The following is a 23,064-nucleotide window of genomic DNA, read 5'->3' as shown; positions in this document are numbered from 1 at the left end:
CTGAGGACTCTGTAGTCAGCAAATGTAAAATAACCATCTGCATAAAAGATCTTCTTAACTTTTTTTTGCTGTTTTTTTAGTTCTTGCTCTCTGCAGTGTAGACAAAAACCTGTTGCTATGTGGAAACCATCAACAAGCAGGAAAGCGGCTGCTGGCGGATCATATAATGACTTGTGTGAATAAAACTCAGGAGGGAAATCCAGTTATTTAGCTCCTGAATATCCAAATAGGCTAAATAACAAATGATAGCCTATTTACAACGAGCAAAGTACTAAACTGAGATGCATAATAAGGATAACAGACCTACCAACAGCAGCTTGTTGATGGTTTCCAGGTACAAACAGGAAATTGATATTATACTGAAGGAAAAAACAGGTAATTAAGTTATAAAGTTTAGTGTATAAAGCTCCTATGCACACCTAAACATTTCCATGGTAACAGACTACAGCCCTACCCCCTTTGTAGTCTGATGCTGCAGCTGTACTCCTTCAATTTATGATATACTACTTTCTAATATATGTATATATAAATATATATATATATATATATATATATATATATATATATATATATATATATATATAGTAGGTTTGCAATTAGACGTGGATAGATGGAAGGGAGTACGTCTGCACAATCAGACTACATAGGCTTTGTTCGTAGTCTGTAACCATGGAGACACATAGCTCTGCATAGGTTCTATAGACACAAGATTATAGATTTGCATATATTTGACCCTGTGTATATGTACCATATATACTATATAGTAAAAGTGATTAGGAACTCATATGATGCTTTTTGTTAGTAAAATTCCATTAATCCAGCCCCAGATGGTTCATAAATCTTTCTAATCCTGCAAGCAACAAAAAATGTCTGATAATCCAGCACTAGTTAGGGGTCTTCTGGGTAGAAGGGTCCTGGGTATAGGCCTTCATACTCTTTTGTCGCAGCACATGGATCTCAAGTCCCAAAAACATTACTACTGAGTCCCATACATCGGGGAGATCACTTTATCCTACAACTTCTTCACTTCAATAAATGAAATGATCCTCTAAAGACTGATTTTGTGTTTCGGCAGGATGTCTATGTGTGATTAATATGCTAAAGAAGAAGAATTCAGGAAGGGGGCAAATACTTTTAATATACATATACATCTATGAGTGTGTATATGGGGGAATATATGTATATACAGTATATGTGTTTCCATACTTACCAAAATCATAATCAAAAATTATGATCGATTTTAAGCCCTGCCCCAGACCAAAAATGCAAATTTTAATGCAAATTAGTAAAAACTCCGCCTTTTCGCAGTTCAGTTTGTGGGACAGTCCCTGGACTGTTGGCAAGCCTAGTACTTGTGTGTATATATATATATGTTTAAGTCTGAAGTTTCATAAATCCGACACCTCGGAAAATTGCACTAGTGTTATAAGAGGAGGGGCTGATATGACTAACATGGCGTAACTTGTGAAAGAAGTAGTGACCATAGGGCAGGAAGTTTTCTGGACTCATAACAATGAACAAGACAGTCAATCCCAAGCCTATAAAAGGCTGATAACAGGCAGCAATAGCTTGTAATGAACTGCAGATAAGATAGACCTTATATTTGGTAATGACTGCGGTTTGGCTGAGAACATCTGACTATGACTGCGCAGGAAGGATCGAAACCGCCGTGTCATCTAGTCCAACCACCTAGAAGCTTCCATGTCCAGCGCTGCTCTCACTTCCTTCAGTCTAGATACAAGAATTACATAATATCAGATGTTATTACAAGATAAAAAATAATTGAGATAAGATGGTATCAATTTAGTGTATTTCTGGGTTCACACACTGCAGTTTTTCAAATAAATCCCATATCCTACAGTATTAATAATCTTTTAATATATCTTTAGAGGTCAGAGCTCGGTTTTCTGATACAAAGCTCCAAATCCCCTGCATATTCGCAAAGTTAAAAGATAAAATTCTTGCTCCTTGAAGCCACCACTAGGGGGAGTTCATTGCACATCAAAGTGTACAGCTTCTGTTGAACTCAATAATAAATCTGTATGCAGCGAGCTCCTAAGCTCCCCCTAGTGGTGACCGCCGGCAGCCAGAATTGTATAATTTAACATACCGTTGTGTCCCAGTGACTTTACATAGCAGACTGGGACACAATGTTTTATTTAAAAGTGACATTTCACAAGAAAATATATTCTTGTATGCTTTATCGCATGATATATTTCAGAGGTATTTTTCCCTAGAAATATTGCACATACATAGCGTGCCTACAAATAATAGGACTCTTAGGGACTCCATGTGCCTTCATACAGGGTCTGAGGGTCTGTGCACACTAAATTCATAAGAGGGTTGGAGTGAAAAACTAACAAAAAAAGGAAAAATTCTAATATATACACACACACACACACACACACACATATATATATATATATATATATATATATATATATATATATATATATATATATATATATATATATATATATATACATACACATATACACACACACATATACCTTAAAAAATATAATATAAATATATAAAATAAAGTAAAAGATACACTGCAAGACTAAAATCCCGCCCCCCCCACACACCTACACACACACACACACACACACACACACACACACACACCAAGAAAAAAAATAATGATACAATCACTTGACCTGTGAGGAACTGAGTACTGTGCAATGAGCGCAACGTGACTGAATGAGAAACATCAATTGAGATTGCTAAATATGCCCTCTCTACCCACTTCTGTACCAGTTTCATGCATTTCCACTTGGGTCACGCTGGAATCACATGTATTCAGTGCAGAGGCTGCTATCTGCATATGTACAGTGTGAAATCAGTGGCCCTAATGTACCCCAACACAACATCAGTTCCTGCTCCAAGTTTGATACCCTTTTTGCAGGCCACCCAACCAGCTGGAGAGACCCAGATTTCAGGCAATTTCCCTCTGTCCCGGGAGGCCTGTGGCCTGTCCTGATTTTAACTGTATCTGTGTCCTCAGGATGCAGATACAGTTGAATACAATGGTGGAGCAAGGAACCGTGAGCTCCCTGCTCTACCATTTACCCTGAGACACCTTCCATTAGTATCTTGGCAGGTGTCGCAATGCAGTGACATCATCGCACCTGCCGGTACCGAGCCACACAGCACAGACCGGAGGAAACCAATAGAGGAATCTCCTTTCGTGATGGGAACGGGGCTGGGTTAGTATTTATTTTGTTATTTTTAGGAGGCACTATGAGACATTAAACTAGGTATGGGGGCACTATAGAGGAATGATACTATGTGGCGGCACTATGGGGGCATAATCCTGTGTTGGGGCACTATGGGGACATTACCCTGTGTTGTAGGCAGTATGGGTACATTATACTGTGTGGGGGCTCTATACTGTGTGTGTGGATAGGCACTATGGGGGCATTATACTGTGTGGGGGGCACTATTGGGGCATTATACTGTGGGGGGAGCAATATGCGGAATAATACTGTGTGGGGAGACACTCAGGGGTCATGCTCCTGTGTGAGACACTACAGGGGGTATAATTATGTGTGGGGGGATGACTATGGGGCATTATATTGTGTGGGGCACTATAGAAGCATTAAACTGTAAGGGGCACTGCTGGGGCATTATACTGTGTGGGGGGATTATGGGGTCATGGTACTGTGTGGGGCATGAGACTGTGTGGGCATTATACTGTGTAGTGGCACTATTGGGTATCACACTGTGCAGGGGCACTACAGGGCATAATGCTGGGGGAACTACTGTGTCATGATGCTGTGTGGGGGCATTATGGGCGCATGATACTGTGTGGGGGGCACTTAGGAGGTATCATCACTGTGTGGGGACACTATGATAGTGGTGGAGCCCAAAGGAGCACGATTAGTGTTTATTAACCAAATGAGAGCACTATTACTGTGTGGGTGAAGAAAAGGGAACTGGGTATTTATGGACAGGGATTGGGCGGGGTTAGAGGCATGGCTCAACGTTGAAAAACTTTGCCGCACAGGTTGTCCCTCTTTACAGTCGTTGAAAGTTGGGAGGTCTGCCCTTTTGTTCCTATGACCAGGTATCCGGTGATAAGGCTCCAGCTACTATATTGCTGCATTATTAGGGTGATTTTGGCATGGCCGCTGTAATCATAGGGATAACGGTCCAACTGCATCGGGCCTCCGGGGAGCATCGCATGACATCTGGTGTGATGCTCCTCAAACTTAGGCCTCATGCACCCGGCCATTACCCTTAATCATGGACCACTGGCGGCCGCGGACAGCGACTTGCATTTTCGGCCTGTGCTCCCATACAAAGTAGAAATCAAAAGAGAGGACATGTGCTATCCTTTGCGGAGGCTTTCTACAGCCCGGACACCTTCCCGCAAATATACGGGAAGGTGTCCGTGGTCAATAGAAATTAATTGGACCGTAATTGCGGACCGACCGCGATCACATGGCCTGCAACGTTATCTTAGGAGGCTGGACTATGCACAGAAGAGAGGGAGGGGGTAAGTATGAATGTCTTTGGTTTTTTTCAGCGCTGCGTTCCGCAGTGGAAATTCCGCCTGAAAAACCGCACCACAATGCATTCCCTGCGGTGTTCAGGGCAGATACGCTGTGCAGCTTGATGCAGTGTATCCGTCCTGAACTCGCTGTGTGTGGTCCTACCCTAAGTATAGCATTTTCCCTGTGTTTGTCAAGACTTGGCGTTATAATAGGATTTTATCAGCCCCATATATGTCTGGACTGGAGATAGGTGACATATAGTAGTGATCATAGGGGGCAGGGAACATTATACATACCGTCCGGTATGACAGTCCCGGTTTCTCACCGCTGTCCCGCCGTCCTGGGCTGTCATCAAAACGTCCCGCTGGGCGCTGCATCAAAACAGCTGATCGCTGCTGACTGCAGCAGTGATCAGAAGAAGGCAGGAGGTCTTGCGGCAGTGTTCTCACTGGGATCGATGCCGGCCCGGGAGTGGTCCAGTCACCTGACCTGTCACCTGACCTGTCATCTGACCTCACCGGTCAGGTGACTGGACTGGTCCACTCCCGGGCTGGCATCGACACTAGTGAGAACGCAGCTGCAAGACTCCTGCCTTCTTCTGACGGTGAGTGACGTCAAAGCAGAGCGGAGTAGGCTACCTCTACCGCTCTCCGATCTGGCCGCAATGTGGAGCTATCTACAGGGGGGCTGTGTCTGGCGCTATCTACAGGGGGGCTGTGTCTGGAGCTATCTACAGGGGGGGCTGTGTGTGGAGCTATCTACAGGGGGGGCTGTGTGTGGCGCTATCTACAGGGGGGGCTGTGTGTGGCGCTATCTACAGGGGGAGCTGTGTGTGGCGCTATCTACAGGGGGGGCTGTGTGTGGCGCTATCTACAGGGGGGGCTGTGTGTGGCGCTATCTACAGGGGGGGCTGTGTGTGGCACTATCTACAGGGGGGCTGTCTGTGGCGCTATCTACAGGGGGGGCTGTATCTGGCGCTATGTACAGGGGGGGCTGTACCTGGCGCTATGTACAGGGGGGCTGTATCTGGAGCTATCTACAGGGGGGCTGTATCTGGAGCTATCTACAGGGGGGCTGTGTGTGGAGCTATCTACAGGGGGGCTGTGTGTTGAGCTATCTACAGGGGGGCTGTGTGTGGAGCAATCTAGTCTCTGGTGGATGATTTTTCCCATGACCGGTAGCAGAGTTACACAACTGGAAAAAAAAATCCTCATCATGTAACTCTGCTACCTGTCAATTGAAAAGTCATCCACCACAGGGTCTCCCTCTTGACTTTCATTGTTCTCAGCCTTGTGGTTTGTCCTGCAGCTGCTGCCGCCGTGATGAGCAAATGTTATACCCAAGATAGGAAAAGTAACACAAAGACGATATAACCGGATCCATAATATCTGTGATATCCAGACAGTCTAGAGATCCGCAGTGAGAATGTGCGCGCGTTATCTGCAGAAGGATCTGGCCGTGATTTGATGTGTTTATGCCGGATACTGGGCGTGGCTTAAAATGTCCCTCTTTCCAAATTCAAAAGTTGGGAGGTATGTATTATAGTCTGCCCCTCTCCAGCATGAAATGGGTGGTAACAGGGAACAATAAATGGGATTTAATTGCATAGCAAATTAAGTCTCTTTACTAATACGTGTAATATCGCTTTAAGAGGATCTGGACCGTATTACCGCAGATTATGTATTACGTGAAGGAAGTGAGAGTCGCCTTCCTTGTTCTGACTCTCGGGTCACATGATGAGTGTCAGCGATTTTCTGGGTAGACAAACAGGTTGCACAATCCTCGGAAAGTTGTGCTGTCAGGTCTTTACTGAGTCACCTGCCCTTGAAGTGCAAAGTACAAGCACAGACCAGGGACAATACCAGCAAATATTATCTACCCCATCCCCCGCCCCACCGCAGGGGGTATTTACATGTCCCGCTTTATTGACTTTTTTTTAAAACCCTGTTCACACAATGCAGCAGCAGACCAAATAGTCTTCAGGCGGCTGCAGTATTTTATACCCTATGATGACCAATATGCTATTCATGGCGGAACATAAGGCGCTTTGTTTTAGGGCATTATATGGGTATGTTCACACGTAGCCCTTTCCCACATTGTTTGCTGGGTTGTTTTTTCATCTTTTTTTATAATAATGAGAACCAGATTTACATTTCTGGAGCCTGCAAAACTCTGTGAATTAAATACATCAGTAGTAGAAATCTCTCTCGTGTCCTGATAGTTTGCCATAATGTATCCGTGCAGGTAAAATGTATCATCCTGAAGTCCAGACTGTTTTGTTCATAAAGGATTGTGTAGACCGGACACAACTTAGGATCAGTACAGGATAAGTAATGTAATGTATGCACACAGCGACTCCACCAGCAGAATAGTGAATGTAGCGCTGGAGTATAATACAGGATGTAACTCAGGATCAGTACAGGATAAGTAATGTAATGTATGTGCAGTGACTCCACCAGCAGAATAGTGAGTGCAGCTCTGGAGTATAATACAGGATATAACTCAGGATCAGTACAGGATAAGTAATGTAATGTATGCACACAGTGACTCCACCAGCAGAATAGTGAATGTAGCGCTGGAGTATAATACAGGATGTAACTCAGGATCAGTACAGGATAAGTAATGTAATGTATGTACACAGTGACTCTACCAGCAGAATAGTGAGTGCAGCTCTGGAGTATAATACAGGATGTAACTCAGGATCAGCACAAGATAAGTAATGTAATGTATGTACACAGTGACTCCACCAGCAGAATACTGAATGCAACGGCTGGAGTATAATACAGGATGTAACTCAGGATAAGTAAAGTAATGTATGTACACAGTGACTCCACCAGCAGAATAGTGAATGCAGCTCTGGAGTATAATATAGGATGTAACTCAGGATCAGTACAGGATAAGTAATGTAATGTATGTACACAGTGACTCCACCTGCAGAATAGTGAGTGCAGCTCTGGAGTATAATACAGGATGTAACTCAGGACCAGTACAGGATAAGTAATGTAATGTATGTACACAGTGACTCCACCAGCAGAATAGTGAGTTCAGCTCTGGAGTATAATACATGATGTAACTCAGGATCAGTATAGGACAAGTAATGAAATGTATGTACACCGTGACTCCACCAGCAGAATAGTGGGTGCAGCTCTGGAGTATAATACAGGATATAACTTAGGATCAGTACAGGATAAGTAATGTATGTACACAGTGACTCCACCAGCAGAATAGTGAGTGCAGCTCTGGAGTATAATACAGGATGTAACTGAGGATCAGTACAGACAAGTAATGAAATGTATGTACACAGTGACTCCACCAGCAGAATAGTGAGTGCAGCTCTGGAGTGGGTGGAGTAGGACGTGTGGAGAGAGCTGCTGAGACTTCCGTGCAGGCCTTGGATCCAGGGACTTTCCTTATCCTATCTGCCCAGGCCTCATACCATCTGCCTGGGCTTGGAAAGTACCCTGAGGGGGGTTCCATCCTAGGATGGAGCCTCAGACCTCTACCTCCCGAAGCATGCCAGCGGGGGGGTAGAGGGTCATCCCAGCTGGCTGGGAATATGCAAACGGTCGCAGGGGTGAGGAGATCATCTCGGGGCAAGGCTATCCTGGCTCCCCCCGTGGCTGGAACCCTGGATAAGGGTATGGAGACGCGGTCCGGCATGGTGATAGAGGTGTTGTCGTCTGGAGAAGGACCTGCACTGTCCGGACATTTGGATGACGGTCGTGTGGAGGAATGGGGACAGCTGAGGACCGGAGAGACGGTGGAGAACTTCAGCTCCCGTATGGCTATGCGGTTGGAGGAGTATCGGGACCTCAGGAAGTCGCTGCAACGGCTCCGTGCGGACTTGGCGGTCGCCAGAGGAAGGGCTGCAAAAGCCTCAGGAGGTAAGAGGTCCCGATACCGTTTTACTGTGAAATCCTTGTTGGAGGAAATAAAAGAAGTGGAAGAAAGACGTGAAGAGATTGTGGCAGGCGGAGGGGTGTTTGGAGAAAAATTAAAAAACGAAGAGAGGTTTGCCGAGATGGCAGCACCTATAAAAATAGAATGTATGGAGGAAGACACAGCAAAGGAAAATGTGGTGGAGGCAATGGAGAGTGAAAATGCAAAGTCCAGAGAAGGCACAGATTCTGAGGCACCCAGGAGCAGTGAGGAGGAGGAGGGTGGACTCACAGCTGTCAATAATCAGGAGTGTTTTGAAACTGACAGTGAGCGGCCTCCAGGATTACTCACTCAGATCCGTAATGTGGAGTCGCCGGTATCCTTCCAGGGATTTTGTTTTGGTGCGGAGTTACCCGCAGAGGAGGAAAAGGAAAAGAAAAAAAAATTTAAGAAGAAAAAAAAGGAAAAGGAAAAAAAATCTGCTAAAGCTTCATTTAAACTGGTGTATACAGCAAGATCCTTCCTGTGCTCTGAGCCAGATGAAAGTCAGGATCAGGGCGCAGGTCCCGCAAGACCCCCAGCTCAAGCCTCTGCAGTGGGGCTGGAGCGGGAATGCGGGGAGAGTGTAACGGGTCCGGCATTAGAACACGTGGTGGTCAAAATGGCGCCGGACGCCAACCCCTGCAAAGGGGGCGGTACTGGTGGCCTGGTGACGCCAGGGGGTGTGTCCCCGTGTCCGGTGAATGGCGAGCCCGGGAAACTGGTCTTTGATGCGAGACAGGGGTCGGGAGAACGGGTAAACCAGAAACCGGATGTGGTGTCTGAAAGCCGGAAGTCTGTCGGTGTCGCAGTAAAGCCGTCAGACGTTCCAGACAAGGGCGGTCACAGAGGGGGCCCCGGCTCTGTTGGCCACTCCTCTGTGGAAGGGGGGAGTGGTCCGGCGCCAGAGGCGGCTCCAGTGACGTCAGTGGCTCCTTCGTCCGCATCGCTGAAAAGTGGTGTAGGCGAGAAGGGGGCTGCTGGCGTCAGGGGCGACGGTGGCCCCTTTCTCAAAAATGTTCCTCGCATAGAACAGATGGAGGTTAATGAGGCGGAGGGCACAGCGGGGACATCGCTTATAACATCTGGTGGCGTCCCTGCAAAGGTGCCTGATGATGCGGAGACTGAAGCAGTGTCTAATCAAGCAAAATGTACAGAAAAAATACATAACATAGAACCAGGCCTGGCCAGAAGGATGACTGCAGGGGGACCTGGTGGGTTAAATAAAAAAGTTGCGGCTGTGGATGTGGAAACTGCTGGGGGTATGCAGGTGTCTGTAAATAAAGTTGCTGGAGTGTCTGCTGGTAATGGGGTGTTGAGTGCTGTGGTGGGTGGTGGGGATGGGGTATCAACCAGGGGCAATGGGCCTGGCGCTCCTCTTTCTGTGACATCCGGCAGGTCTTATGCTGGTGTCGCAGCGGGGGGACAGCGGGCCCACCCATCTTCATCCTCAAGGTCCGGGGACGGTAACTTGCAACAACGTCTCTTGGACGCTTTAAGAGAGGGAAAGCAAACCCTAACCATAGGGGGAGTACAGAAGGACCTGTCTTTCTGGATAGACAGATATGGTCTAAATGCCTTCCGAGAGCAACGAGGAGATCAGTGGTCGCTCCCAACAGCCGGGCAGGCTGTAGCCAGGAGGAATGTGGTCCGTCTCCGGTGGCGTGGCAATGATGCGTGCCCTCCCAGAAAGAGGGTGGTGGAGCTGCTGCTGGGGATGGGCTTCAAGGCGAGTGACATCTTTGCCTTGATACATCCTCATGGCTCGGTCGAGTTTGACATCAGCTTTGTTCACCTAGGGGGCCTTGAGGTCTTCTGGGGGAACTACGAGCTGGTGAAGGACGAGCCTGGCTGGCGAGACTTTGCTGCACAAGCAATTTCTCGCCAAAGTGGTCCCAAGAGAGTGACCGTTCTTACCCGTAACGAGTCACTCTCATGTATTGATATCATGACCTGGTTGGGAAGGTACGGAGAGGTAGTAGAGATGCCACGGAAGAACATGGATGAGTTTGGCATCTGGTCAGGGGCCTGGACGTTCATGGTTAAATTAAAGCGTCTGGGACAGACGGTGTCCCACATACCATCGTCTGCTTTCCTGGGAAGAGATCGGATCCTTGTCTTCTACCAGGGGCAGCCGAAGTTGTGTCACCGGTGTGGCGACCCCTCACATTTGAGTGCAGGCTGCAAGGTGCAGAAGTGTGCTCATTGTGGGGGGATTGGTCATCTAACCGCATCGTGTGACCGTATTCGCTGCAACCTGTGTGGTGACTTAGGTCACCCGTTCAGTCGGTGTCCTCGCTCTGTTGTCAATGCTTGTTCCAAACCTGCGGAGGATGAGAGGAGGGAGGCCTCCGTGGGTGAGGGTGCGGGCAGGGACGATGGGGCACAGGGGCAAGGGAAGAATGCAAAGAAGGGTCCCCCTTCTCGCCAGAGAAGGGCGGAGAAGCGAAGGAAGGAGAGGATTTGGAGGGCGCTCCAGGAAACTGGGACGACCTCTGATTCGGATCTGGATGCCCCCCCTGAAGCTGATGCCCCTGGGGAGGCCGAATTGAACGGGGAGATGAGGAGGATCCAAAGGGAGCAGAGGGCTCCCACTATGAAAGTGTGGGAGAGGAAGAGAGGACTCAGCCTACAGCAAAAGGGACACCGGGCAAAACCCAAGGGCCAAATACATCTGGCCCCGCCCTGGCCCAGGAAGGTAAATCCTGTACCCCCCTGGTGCGCTCTACTGATCGATACCATGCTCTCGTGGACATTCCAGCCTCTCATACTAAGAGGGAGGGCATGGTAGGGCACCCTAGAGTCGTTGAGCCTCCCCTACTGCAGGGGCCGTTGCCCCCAGAGGGGGAGGGTGACCCGGAACTTGGGGATGAAGATGGGAATAGGGTGGTGAGTATGGACTCCTCAGTTTGCAAGAAGCGAGGCAAAGAAGGGGGGTCCTCATCAGATAGAGGGGGGGGGTGGGAAGAAGAAAGCCGTCTAACTCAAACATCCATGATGGCGGCACCCACTCCGTTGACGCTGGCATCAATTAATGTTGCCAGCATTAAGTCAGATAGGGCGAGATTTGCAGCCTTTGATTTTCTTGGCCGAGTTGAAGCCGACATTTTGTTTTTGCAGGAGACCAGGCTGTCACTTTTGGCAGACGTCGTTAAATCTAGGAGGGAGTGGCGACGCGGGCCCTCCTACTGGTCTCTTGCGGCTGAGCCCTATAGCGGAGTGGCGGTCCTTTTCACCGCAATGGTAACATGCCGACGGATGATTGAGTTAGAAATGGGGAGGTGCTTGATCTTAGATGTCCTCATGAGGGGACAGGAATTAAGATTAATCAATATATACGGACCCCAGAGCAAATGGGACCGTAAAAGTCTCTTCATGAGGATTAAGCCTTTCCATTTTTCAGGTCGACAAGTTATCTTTGGAGGGGACTTCAATACTGTCGTGAGGCCCCGAGATAGAGGAGGTTCCGGAGATAAAAAATTGACCTATGATAGTGTAGCATTAAAAAGTATAGTTAGCGATGCTCGCCTGGTGGATATCCACATCAGGCATACCCCAGGCCACTCGGGTTTCACCTATCGTAGAGGTAGTTATAGGTCTAGGATAGACAGGTTTTTTTTGAAGGAGGAAGCCATCTCTTCACCAGTGTCCGTTGTTGAGGTGGAGTTCTCCGATCACTGTATGATTATTTTCTCTTTGAACATTGCAGAGTCCCTCCAGATGGGAAGAGGTATATGGTGGCTGAATTCTACTCTCTTGGAAGAAGCGGAGATAAGACAGGCCTTTGAGGATTTTCTTCAGAGCCAGGTACCTTTGTTGGATCTCAGTGGTACTAAGTCTGAGTGGTGGGAGTTGTTTAAAGTCCGGGTGGCAGGATTTTTCCGCAGGCTCTCGAGCCTCAGGTCCATGAGTAGGTACCGCCTATATCAGGAACTGAGGAGGAAACTCGAACATCTGGTCTCAACCGGGGGTAGTGGGGAGGAGATCTCCATGGTGAAAGCTTTGCTCAGGAGGTGTCAGTATGATAGGCACACATCTTTAGTTCTTGAGAGGGATTTCGGGAGGTACCGCTCGCCCGACCCCTACAGGAACTGTAAGATGTCAGTGAGTCGTAAGGTTGTGACAGGACTGATTGATAGTACAGGATCTCTGAAGAGATCCAAATCAGGGATCTTGGAGGTCGTCAGATCCTTCTACTCGCACCTCTTGGGGAAGCAAGATCCAAACCGAGACGAGATGTCGGCTTTCCTGGCTGAAACCATCCCTGAGCCAGGGGTAGACCCCTCTCTCGGTGTTTTGATAGACTCGATCAAGGAAGAGGAAGTGGGATTGGCGATTGATGGGCTTGCCCTCAAAAAATCGCCAGGGCCGGATGGCTTAACATCCGAGTTTTATAAGACTTTTAAAGGAACCCTAGTTCCCCTCTTGACTGAGGTGTTTAATGAGTGCCTTTCCTCGGGTACTTTGCCAATGTCAATGAGGAGGTCGGCCTTGATCGTTTTATCGAAGGGTAAAGACTCGACCCGTATTGAGAATTGGCGTCCCATAGCGCTGCTCAATACGGACAGAAAGGTTCTCGCAAAGGTGCTGTTTAATCGGCTGGTGAAGTTTGCATCCCGGCTCCTTTCGCCGGTCCAGCATTGCTCTGTTCCAGGCCGCAGCACATTTAGTGCTGTCCTCAGTGTCAGAGAGGCAGTGGAGCAGGGAAATTCTGGTCGGTGGGAGGGGCACATCCTGTCCTTGGACCAGGCCAAGGCTTTTGACCGGGTGGACCACGAGTACCTCTGGTCGGTCCTTCTGAGGTACGGCCTACCGGGGGGGTTTGTCAATTGGCTACAGACCTTATACACTGGGGCTGAGACTTTTGCGCTGGTGAACGGTTGGGTTGGAACCCCCTTTGAGGTTGGGTCTGGTGTCCGCCAGGGTTGTCCCTTGAGCCCTTTGCTATATGCGTTCGCAATTGATCCTTTTCTTAAAAGGATCGATCGTGGGCCATTGGCGGGAGTCGGGGCCGGCCTGGAGGGGCCGGAGGCCACTCAGAGGGTGGTTGCGTACGCAGACGACGTCTCCATTTTTGTCTCCTCGAGAGGAGAGGCAGAGTGGGTGATGTCGGAAGTGGAGCGTTACTCATTGGCATCTGGGTCCAAGATCAACCGGGATAAGTGCAAGAGTCTCTGGCTGGGAGGAGGAGATCCTGGTTTTGATCTCCCGGACACCCTTCCAGAGCCTCAGGGGTCTGCTAAGATCTTAGGAGTCGAATTTGGCCCGGGTGATTACCCCAAGAAGAACTGGGAGGATAGGCTGAATCTAGTTGCCCAGAAGGTCGACCAATGGAAGGGTTGGTCCTTAACCCTGAGGGAAAGGGTTCACTTGGCCAAGGCCTACCTGGTGCCCATGTTGCTTTACCTGGGCAGTGTGTGCATCTTGCCAGAACCTCTCTGGACCCGGGTCTATAGCCTGTTCTTCCAGCTGTTATGGGGGAACAGGCTCAACCTAATCAAGAGGGAGGTTACTTACCTACCAAGGACACTAGGCGGGTTAGGTATGGTTAACCCGGTGGTGTTCCTAGTGAACACCTTTGTTAAGATCAACCTGGCAAACCTCTGGCAAGAGAGGGCTCCTTGGTGGATATCCTCCTGCAGGGGGTGGTTTCGGCCTTTCTTCCAGGAATGGGAGAGAGGAGGGCAAGTGAAAGACCTGCGTACACCTCACGGACATCTCCCGGCTTATGCCACCCTGGCGCTGAAGATTGTTCGCCGGTGGGGTCTGGAGGTGTGGGAGATCAGGACCATGTCGAGAAAATTTCTTGACAGGAGGGTCCTGATGACCCACTTCCAGAAGCCCCTGGCGCTCAAAGACTGCCCAAGTAGTGACCTCGGGGTGGGATTAAAACTTTTAAATTCAGCGAGGATTCCCCAGAAGTTTTGGGATCTGGCTTGGCGTTGCTTCCATGGGAGACTGTATGTGAGGGGCAATCTAAAGTGCAGAAGCTCTGATGATCGGGATTGCCCCCGGGAGGAGTGCGGCGGAGTGCTGGAAAGCATGGAGCATTTCCTGCTTCATTGCCCTTTCAATACAGAGGTATACAAAAGGGTGGGAGCCTCCATTGGTTGGCCAGGCCTAACCAGCCTCTCCGATGCTGGGTGGGCCTATGGAGTGTTCGGAGACCTCGGTGGTAGGGACCATTGCACCTTGTTTCTAGTCAGTATAGTGGAATGCACGATGTCTAGTTTCTACCCAGAAGAAAATCCTCCTAGTGGATGAGGTTGTTAGCAATATCATGGGTGACCTGGTGAAGGTGCATTCTTTGGAGGTCGGCAGATTGGGAGCATCCAAAGCCTCTCGTCTTTGGAGGGGCTTTTCCTTTTGGGTGCCTTAATGTGTCTGCTTTCATGAGGGAGGGGGGGTCGTCACCGATGCTCAACTGGAGGTGGGGGTCTGCGTTCCGCTGAGGCACCAATAAAAAATATAGCGATAGGGCTCGGAAAAAGGGAAAGGTGAGGGTCAGCATAGGGTCAGCTTTCAATAGGGTCAAGAAAAGGGCTAGTAATAGGGTAAGGAGATAGGGCAAGCGATAGGGAGGGTGCAGCGGTGGACGTGGTACCTTGGCCTCTGGGGGGGAGCTGGGGGGGGCTTTCCCTACTCTCTATCTGGTGATGGGCTAGGTAAGCACAGGAAGATTTTTGTTTTGTTTAGGATTGAAATGGCAGGAAAAAGGTTTACAAGCGACCGAACTTGGTGCTTTCGGGTATGGTGTATTTTGTATATGGTTTGGTACTTGGACAAGTTGGTGATGTGTATTGTATTATATTGTAAAAATGTTGTTAGAATAGGGATAGACTTAAGGGGGTTAATAGATAGGTCGGGGATTTGGGGGGTGTGCCTGACCCAGCCCCGGACTATGCGGACATGGGAGGACATGGGGCGGGGGGCTGGGCTGGAGTGTTGGGTGTGGTGGTGGGGGCCAGCATCTGGACTATGCGGACGTGAGAGGACATGAGGCGAGATGCTGGCTGAGGTGGTGGAGATTAGGTAAGAAGGGTAAGGTTAGGGAAAGTCAGGATGTGTATAGTGTGATTTTAAAAAAATACAAAAAAACAAAACAAAAAAAAATAATTGGGATTTGTATTATTATTATATAGGAAAGAAAAAAAAAAAGGTGTGGATTAGTATTATTATAGTTTGGATTGGATTGTTTATTATTATTTTATTTGCTATTATTATGTTGTTTGATTATTATCATCATTATTATGTTGTTTCTTTAGGCCCTTGGTTGACGCGGGTCGGGGGATTTTCTGTTAGTACTTTTTATTACGTTTATATGATGTTTGTATATATTCTAGTTATTGTTTAGTTTCGGACGAAGTGTAGATGTAAGTATATAAGAGTGGGGTGTATGTGGCCGGGTCTGGTATAGTTTTCTCTTCTCATATACAGAGATGTATATAAGAAAATTTGTTTATAAGAATTGGGTTGTGACTTTTTGGTTATATGGAATTAGTTATGTATTTGTTTTTCAGTTTATGTTTTGTAAATTTATATAAAATAAAGAGATACAGGATGTAACTCAGGATCAGTACAGGATAAGTAATGTAATGTATGTACACAGTGACTCCACCAGCAGAATAGTGAGTGCAGCTCTGGAGTATAATACAGGATGTAACTCAGGATCAGTACAGGATAAGTAATGTAATGTATGTACACAGTGACTCCACCAGCAGAATAGTGAGTGCAGCTCTGGAGTATAATACAGGATGTAACTCAGGATCAGTACAGGATAAGTAATGTAATGTATGTACACAGTGACTCCACCAGCAGAATAGTGAGTGCAGCTCCGGAGTATAATATAGGATGTAACTCAGGATCAGTACAGGATAAGTAATGTAATGTATGTACACAGTGACTCCACCAGCAGAATAGTGAGTGCAGCTCTGGAGTATAATACAGGATGTAACTCAGGATCAGTACAGGATAAGTAATGTAATGTATGTACACAGTGACTCCACCAGCAGAATAGTGAGTGCAGCTCCGGAGTATAATATAGGATGTAACTCAGGATCAGTACAGGATAAGTAATGTAATGTATGTACACAGTGACTCCACCAGCAGAATAGTGAGTGCAGCTCTGGAGTATAATACAGGATGTAACTCAGGATCAGTACAGGATAAGTAATGTAATGTATGCACACAGCGACTCCACCCAGCAGAATAGTGAGTGCAGCTCTGGAGTATAATACAGGATGTAACTCAGGATCAGTACAGGATAAGTAATGTACACAGTGACTCCACCAGCAGAATAGTGAGTGCAGCTCTGGAGTATAATACAGGACGTAACTTAGGATCAGTACAGGATAAGTAATGTAATGTATGTACACAGTGACTCCACCAGCAGAATAGTGAATGCAGCTCTGGAGTATAATATAGGATGTAACTCAGGATCAGTACAGGATAAGTAAAGTAATGTATGTACACAGTGACTCCACCAGCAGAATAGTGAATGCAGCTCTGGAGTATAATATAGGATGTAACTCAGGATCAGTACAGGATAAGTAATGTAATGTATGTACACAGTGGCACCACCAGCAGAATAGTGAGTGCAGCTCCGGAGTATAATATAGGATGTAACTCAGGATCAGTACAGGATAAGTAATGTAATGTATGTACACAGTGACTCCACCTGCAGAATAGTGAGTGCAGCTCTGGAGTATAATACAGGATGTAACTGAGGATCAGTACAGGATAAGTAATGTAATGTATGTACACAGTGACTCCACCAGCAGAATAGTGAGTTCAGCTCTGGAGTATAATACATGATGTAACTCAGGATCAGTATAGGACAAGTAATGAAATGTATGTACACCGTGACTCCACCAGCAGAATAGTGGGTGCAGCTCTGGAGTATAATACAGGATATAACTTAGGATCAGTACAGGATAAGTAATGTATGTACACAGTGACTCCACCAGCAGAATAGTGAGTGCAGCTCTGGAGTATAATACAGGATGTAACTGAGGATCAGTACAGACAAGTAATGAAATGTATGTACACAGTGACTCCACCAGCAGAATAGTGAGTGCAGCTCTGGAGTATAATACATGATGTAACTCAGGATCAGTACAGGATAAGTAATGTAATGTATGTACACAGTGACTCCACCAGCAGAATAGTGAGTACAGCTCTGGAGTATAATACATGATGTAACTCAGGATCAGTACAGGATAAGTAATGTAATGTATGTACACAGTGACTCCACCAGCAGAATAGTGAGTGCAGCTCTGGAGTATAATACAGGATGTAACTCCGGATAAGTACAGGATAAGTAATGTAATATATGTACACAGTGACTCCACCAGCAGAATAGTGAGTGCAGCACCGGAGCATAATACATGATGTAACTCAGGATCAGTACAGGACAAGTAATGAAATGTATGTACACAGTGATTCTTATGTAAATTATTTGTATATATAAATGATAAAGGTAAATGTACACTTTACGGTATATTTGATTTTATTGTTATATGCCCGTTGACGGCGTCATTAGGTTTAGGGTTGTCACGATACCAGAATTTGGACTTCGATACCGATACTTCGTGTAGTATTGCGATTTTTTATGCCAAATGTAATAAAAAAAATAATTGGTTCTTCCGTTTTCTGATGTCAGGCGCGTGGTGTGGTGAATTTTGAACCTCCCTGTGTCTCACATTAATAGGAATTGACCCCTATCATGTTTCTCAGTCGTAATGGACAATATTGGGGTAATGTGTGAGGTACATGATGGGGTTAATTACTATTAATGTGAGGCACATGGAGGTTAAATTCATCATCACACCTCATGCCTCACATTAATAAGTAAAAGAAAGAAGTTTTTATTTTATTTTTTTATAGCGTACACATCATAAATGGCGGAAAAAATTAGTTGTGCAGGTTATTACGTCCGCGCTAATACCGAATATGTGTATATTTTATGTATTGAGAATTATTTTAGTGTTTATTGGAAAAAATGTGCGTGTTTTGTTTGTTTTTTTACATTACTTTGTTTTCACTTTTTTCTTTTTATACTTTAATATACTGGCATATATCTATATACTGATAGTACACAGGCGGTTGTTAGGACATACCTAAATATGCCCTAACAGGAAATCTGGTAAGACAGCCCTGGGGTCCTTCAATGGACCCTGGATTGTCTGCCCATATATGGTATGACCTTCGATAGCGTCACAGGGATTTCCTGTGATGCGATCCATGGGCATCCCCCCCTTCTCATTTACCCCTTGAATACTGTAGTCAGCTTTGATCACAGTAGTCAGGGGAATAGCGGCGGAGATGAGAGGTTTCTCTGATCTCTGCCGTTAGAGCGGGGCTGCGGCTGTGTAATACAGGTCTCTCCTGACAAGTGCGCGCGCGGTCAGCTTAAGGGGATGCGGCCGGCGCTGCACTAATGTGCGCAGGTACTGGAGACAGAACATAGGGGTGTTTTGTAGTGCGCCTGCCATGTTCTGTCTTCAGTGCTAGCAATCATTAGTGCAGCGCTGGTCGCATCACCTCATGCTGACTGGGCGCACATGTCAGGACTCTGGAGCGGGGCAATGACTGTATTACACAGCCACAGCCGCAGCCCCACTCTCATACATTCATGTGTTACTATAGTTAGCTGTGCGGCCGCAGTTTCTCATTCAGTGTTTCAGTGAAACAGGAGGTGGAGGAGAGCTGGGGGGATGAACGGGGGGGGGGGGGACTGATTGGCTGAGAAAACGACAGATTCCACTCGACATTTCTAGCTCCACTACATCTAATACACATCTACAGCTGCCCACGTAGGGATCACTTTAAGTTGAGAGAACACGACACTCCATTTTTCCACTGCAACCGTAAAGTTTTTCTCTGTAAACTATAAAATGACGCACGTCTGGTGTTGTAAGAATCGGAGCTCGCTGACATAAAAAGCATTCGAAGAAATCATTTCACACTTTGCTGCCTGTGTTTGGACAGCACGAGTGGAGAAATGTCTGGCAGCGGGAGGTCCTCTGCTCCATGTTCACGCCAAGAGTCCTTCAGTATGACGACATAGGAGGTTGACCAGAAACCCCACTAAAAAGATGTTTGTTCTACTGAGTAACATTCCTCGTATGCAGGATTATTTAAGAGGCTTCTACTTGTCCTTACAGAATACAGCGGCCGCACGCTTCACGATGGCTGCTGGTCAACACTACTGCTCTAAGGACTGCAAATATTATCATTCATGACCAGGGCCGCCATCAGGGGGGTATTAGGGGTAGTGGTGTGAGGGGCCCGGCCAAACCTAATTGAAAGGGGGGCCCGGCAACTGCCTCGACATTCTTTTGGTAGGAAAACACGGGCCCCTGCAATGGGGCCCGTTTTTTTCACCAAAAGAATGTCGTGAGCTGCTGCTGCTGCGGGCCCCCTCCCCTCGTCATGGGGGGCCGTCAAACCGCCCGCGCGCGCGCACCCGATCGCGCGCACAAAGAAACTCCCGCGCGTGCGCACTCGCGAGCGCGCATCCACGAATGCCCGCACTGGAGACCGCCCGCGCGCGCACCCGCGATCGACCGCGCGCGCACCCGCGAACGAAGCGCGCACCCGCGATCGGCCGCGCGCGCACCCGCGAACGAAGCGCGCGCACCCGCGGACACACATGGACAAAACTTACCTGGAGCCTGGCTGGAGGTGAAGGACTGGACGTCTGGACCAAAGACCTCCCCTGGAAGACATCGCCGGAAGAGGACTGGAGTGGGAGCAGCTCTTCTGACACAGTGAGTAAATTATCTCAAAGTGCTGATCATGTATGGCCCTGTTCACACAGTATTTTGCAGGCAAAAAAAAATCTGCCTCAAAATTCCTTAAAGAATTTTGAGGCAGATTTTGACCTGCCCACACTATCTTGCCGCGTTTTTTTGCTGCGTTTTTTGCTCGCGGCGATTGAGGACAGCAGACAAAAAACGCAGCGAAAAATGCATTTTCTGCCTCCCATTGATTTCGATGGGAGGTCAGAGGCGGAACCGCGGCAAGAAAGGACATGCTGCTTTTTCTTTTTTCCGCGACTGGCTCCCATTGATTTCAGATTAAATCAATGGGAGGCGGTTTTGGAAGTTGTTTGGTGCTGATTCTGACACAGTGTCCGAGTCAATATCAAGGCCCAAAAACTCTGTGAACTGGGCCTTATTGTTAGGGCTTATTCAGACGAACGTGTAATACATCCGTGCAACGTGTGTGATTTTCACGCGCCTCGCACGGACCTATGTTACTCTATGGGGCCGAGCAGACTGTCAGTGATTTTCATGCAGCGTGTGTCCGTGTGTCCGCTGCGTAAAACTCACGACATGTCCGATATTTGTGCATTGTTCGCGCATCACACACCCATTGAAGTCAATGGGTGCGTGAAAATCCCGCCCAGCACTTCCGCAGCCGTATAAACTATGAATGAAAACAGAAAAGCACCACGTGCTACAAACATACAAACAGAGTGTCATAATGATGGCGGCTGCGCGAAAATCACGCAGGCGCGCATCATACGCTGCTGACACACGGAGCGGTTATGGACCTTTTGCATGCGCAAAACGCCACGTTTTTTGCGCGTGCAAAAAGCACACGCTCGTGTAAATCCGGCCTTAGGGTAGGAACACACTAGGCATGAACACTGCGGATTTTATGCAACACATTTTATTGTGGAAAATCCGTAGCGTATTACAGTCGCAGCAGAGCCGGATTTACACGAGCGTGTGCTTTTTGCACGCGCAAAAACGTGGCGTTTTGCGCTTGCAAAAGGTCCATAACAGCTCCGTGTGTCAGCAGCGTATGATGCGCGGCTGCATGATTTTCGCGCAGCCGCCATCATTATGACACTCTGTTTGTATGTTTGTAGAACGTGGTGCTTTTCTGTTTTCATTCATAGTTTATACGGCTGCGGAAGTGCTGGGCGTGATTTTCACGCACCCATTGACTTCAATGGGTGCGTGATGCGCGAACAATGCACAAATATCGGACATGTCGTGAGTTTTACGCAGCGGACTCGCGCTGCGTGAAAATCACTGACAGTCTGCACGGCCCCATAGAGTAACATAGGTCCGTGCGAGGCGCGTGAAAATCACGCACGTTGCACGGATGTATTACACGTTCGTCTGAATAAGCCCTAACAATAAGGCCCAGTTCACAGAGTTTTTGGGCCATGATATTGACTCTGACGCTGCGTCAGAATCAGCACCAAAAAACTTCCAAAACCGCCTCCCATTGATTTAATCTGAAATCAATGGGAGCCAGTCGCGGAAAAAAGAAAAAGCAGCACGTCCTTTCTTGCCGCGGTTCCGCCTCTGACCTCCCATCGAAATCAATGGGAGGCAGAAAATGCATTTTTCGCTGCGTTTTCTGTCTGCTGTCCTCAATCGCCGCGGGCAAAAAACGCGGCAAGATAGTGTGGGCAGGTCAAAATCTGCCTCAAAATTCGGTGCGCGGTTCCAGGCGGTCGCCGGTGCACATGCGCGGGAGTTTGCGGGTGCGCGTGATCGGTCGCACGGGCGGCGGTGTTTGACGGCCCCCATGCTACCCAGGGCCGCCATCAGGGGGGGTATTAGAGGTACTGATGTGAGAGGCCCGGCCAAACCTAATTGAAAGGGGGGCCCGCAGCTCATGACATTCTTTTGGTGAAAAAAACGGGCCCCATTGCAGGGGCCTGTTTTTTTTCTACCAAAGGCAAGTCGCGGCAGTTTGCCGGGCCCCCCTTTCAATTAGGTTTGGCCGGGCCTCTCACATCAGTACCCCTAATACCCCCCCTGATGGCGGCCCTGGGTACCATGATATAGTACTGGACGGAGTACCGTTAACAGGCGGTGCCACGGTAGGGGGGCCCAGAAAATGTAGCTGTAGGGGGCCCTGAAATTCTTTATGGCGGCCCTGTTCATTACCATAACCCTCAACATCTACAAGCAGACCTGAAGCTATGGATGAGATCTATAGGGGTTCTTTAAGTGGCCATTCATTCAGTCAGTGGCGTACAAATAGGAGGGGGGCCCATATCAAAGTTCAAAATAGGCCGTCTATTATTGGTGCAAGGTCTTGACCCTTGGGCCAATTCCCTACCCCCATGTTTTCTAACAATGCAGTTCCTCCGGAGAGGCGAGTGTTGAACACGTTCTCGCCACCCAAAGAGGATGGGACCAACAGAGGCTGAGCCCCTTCTCTCCAATAGTAGTCACATGGTCTGTCGCTATAATATGTACGCCCTTGCATACAGGATAGGAATGGCCATCAATGTGTGGTCAATGGGGTAGGACCTCCTGGACCCCCCTGGTCACCATAACAAAGGGGCCACAACACAATAAGTCCCAGAGGCTCCACCAATTACACATCAATTCATAGGAGTACCCGATCTTGCAGCATTTATCAAGTTTTTAAGGAGTGAATCTTTATAATTCTTATATGGGATATACTGTGAAGTGGAAGGAAGATCTCCGGCCCTAGAGGTCCCACATCTTCTATTACCAATCTGATTATTCCCCTAATCCCACTCCAATAAACTGTAAAGGAAAGTGTCATGAATTTCTTGTTTTTTATTAATTTATGTGTTTTTATTGAATAAAATATTACATTTACTTGTTTTATTTCATCTGTGTATGTGTCTCTTCACGACACATAT

At 47.7% G+C, this 23,064-nt stretch overlaps 1 long non-coding RNA gene across 1 annotated transcript in view; it reads right to left on the bottom strand.

Annotated features, from left to right (window-relative positions):
- Positions 1–605: 605 nt before the first annotated feature.
- LOC142759055 (uncharacterized) overlaps positions 606–23,064 on the bottom strand; it is a 72,546-nt gene continuing 50,087 nt past the window's right edge. Inside the window, exon 5 of the long non-coding RNA XR_012883052.1 lies at positions 606–1,731. This is a non-coding gene — a long non-coding RNA (uncharacterized LOC142759055). The remainder of the gene's footprint in view (positions 1,732–23,064) is intronic.

This window comes from Rhinoderma darwinii, chromosome 4, assembly GCF_050947455.1.
Source record: "Rhinoderma darwinii isolate aRhiDar2 chromosome 4, aRhiDar2.hap1, whole genome shotgun sequence".
In the NCBI taxonomy this organism is placed as follows: Eukaryota; Metazoa; Chordata; class Amphibia; order Anura; family Rhinodermatidae; genus Rhinoderma; species Rhinoderma darwinii.
The sequence above is the reverse complement of the archived record's forward strand: the minus strand, read 5'-3'. Positions and strand labels throughout refer to the sequence as shown.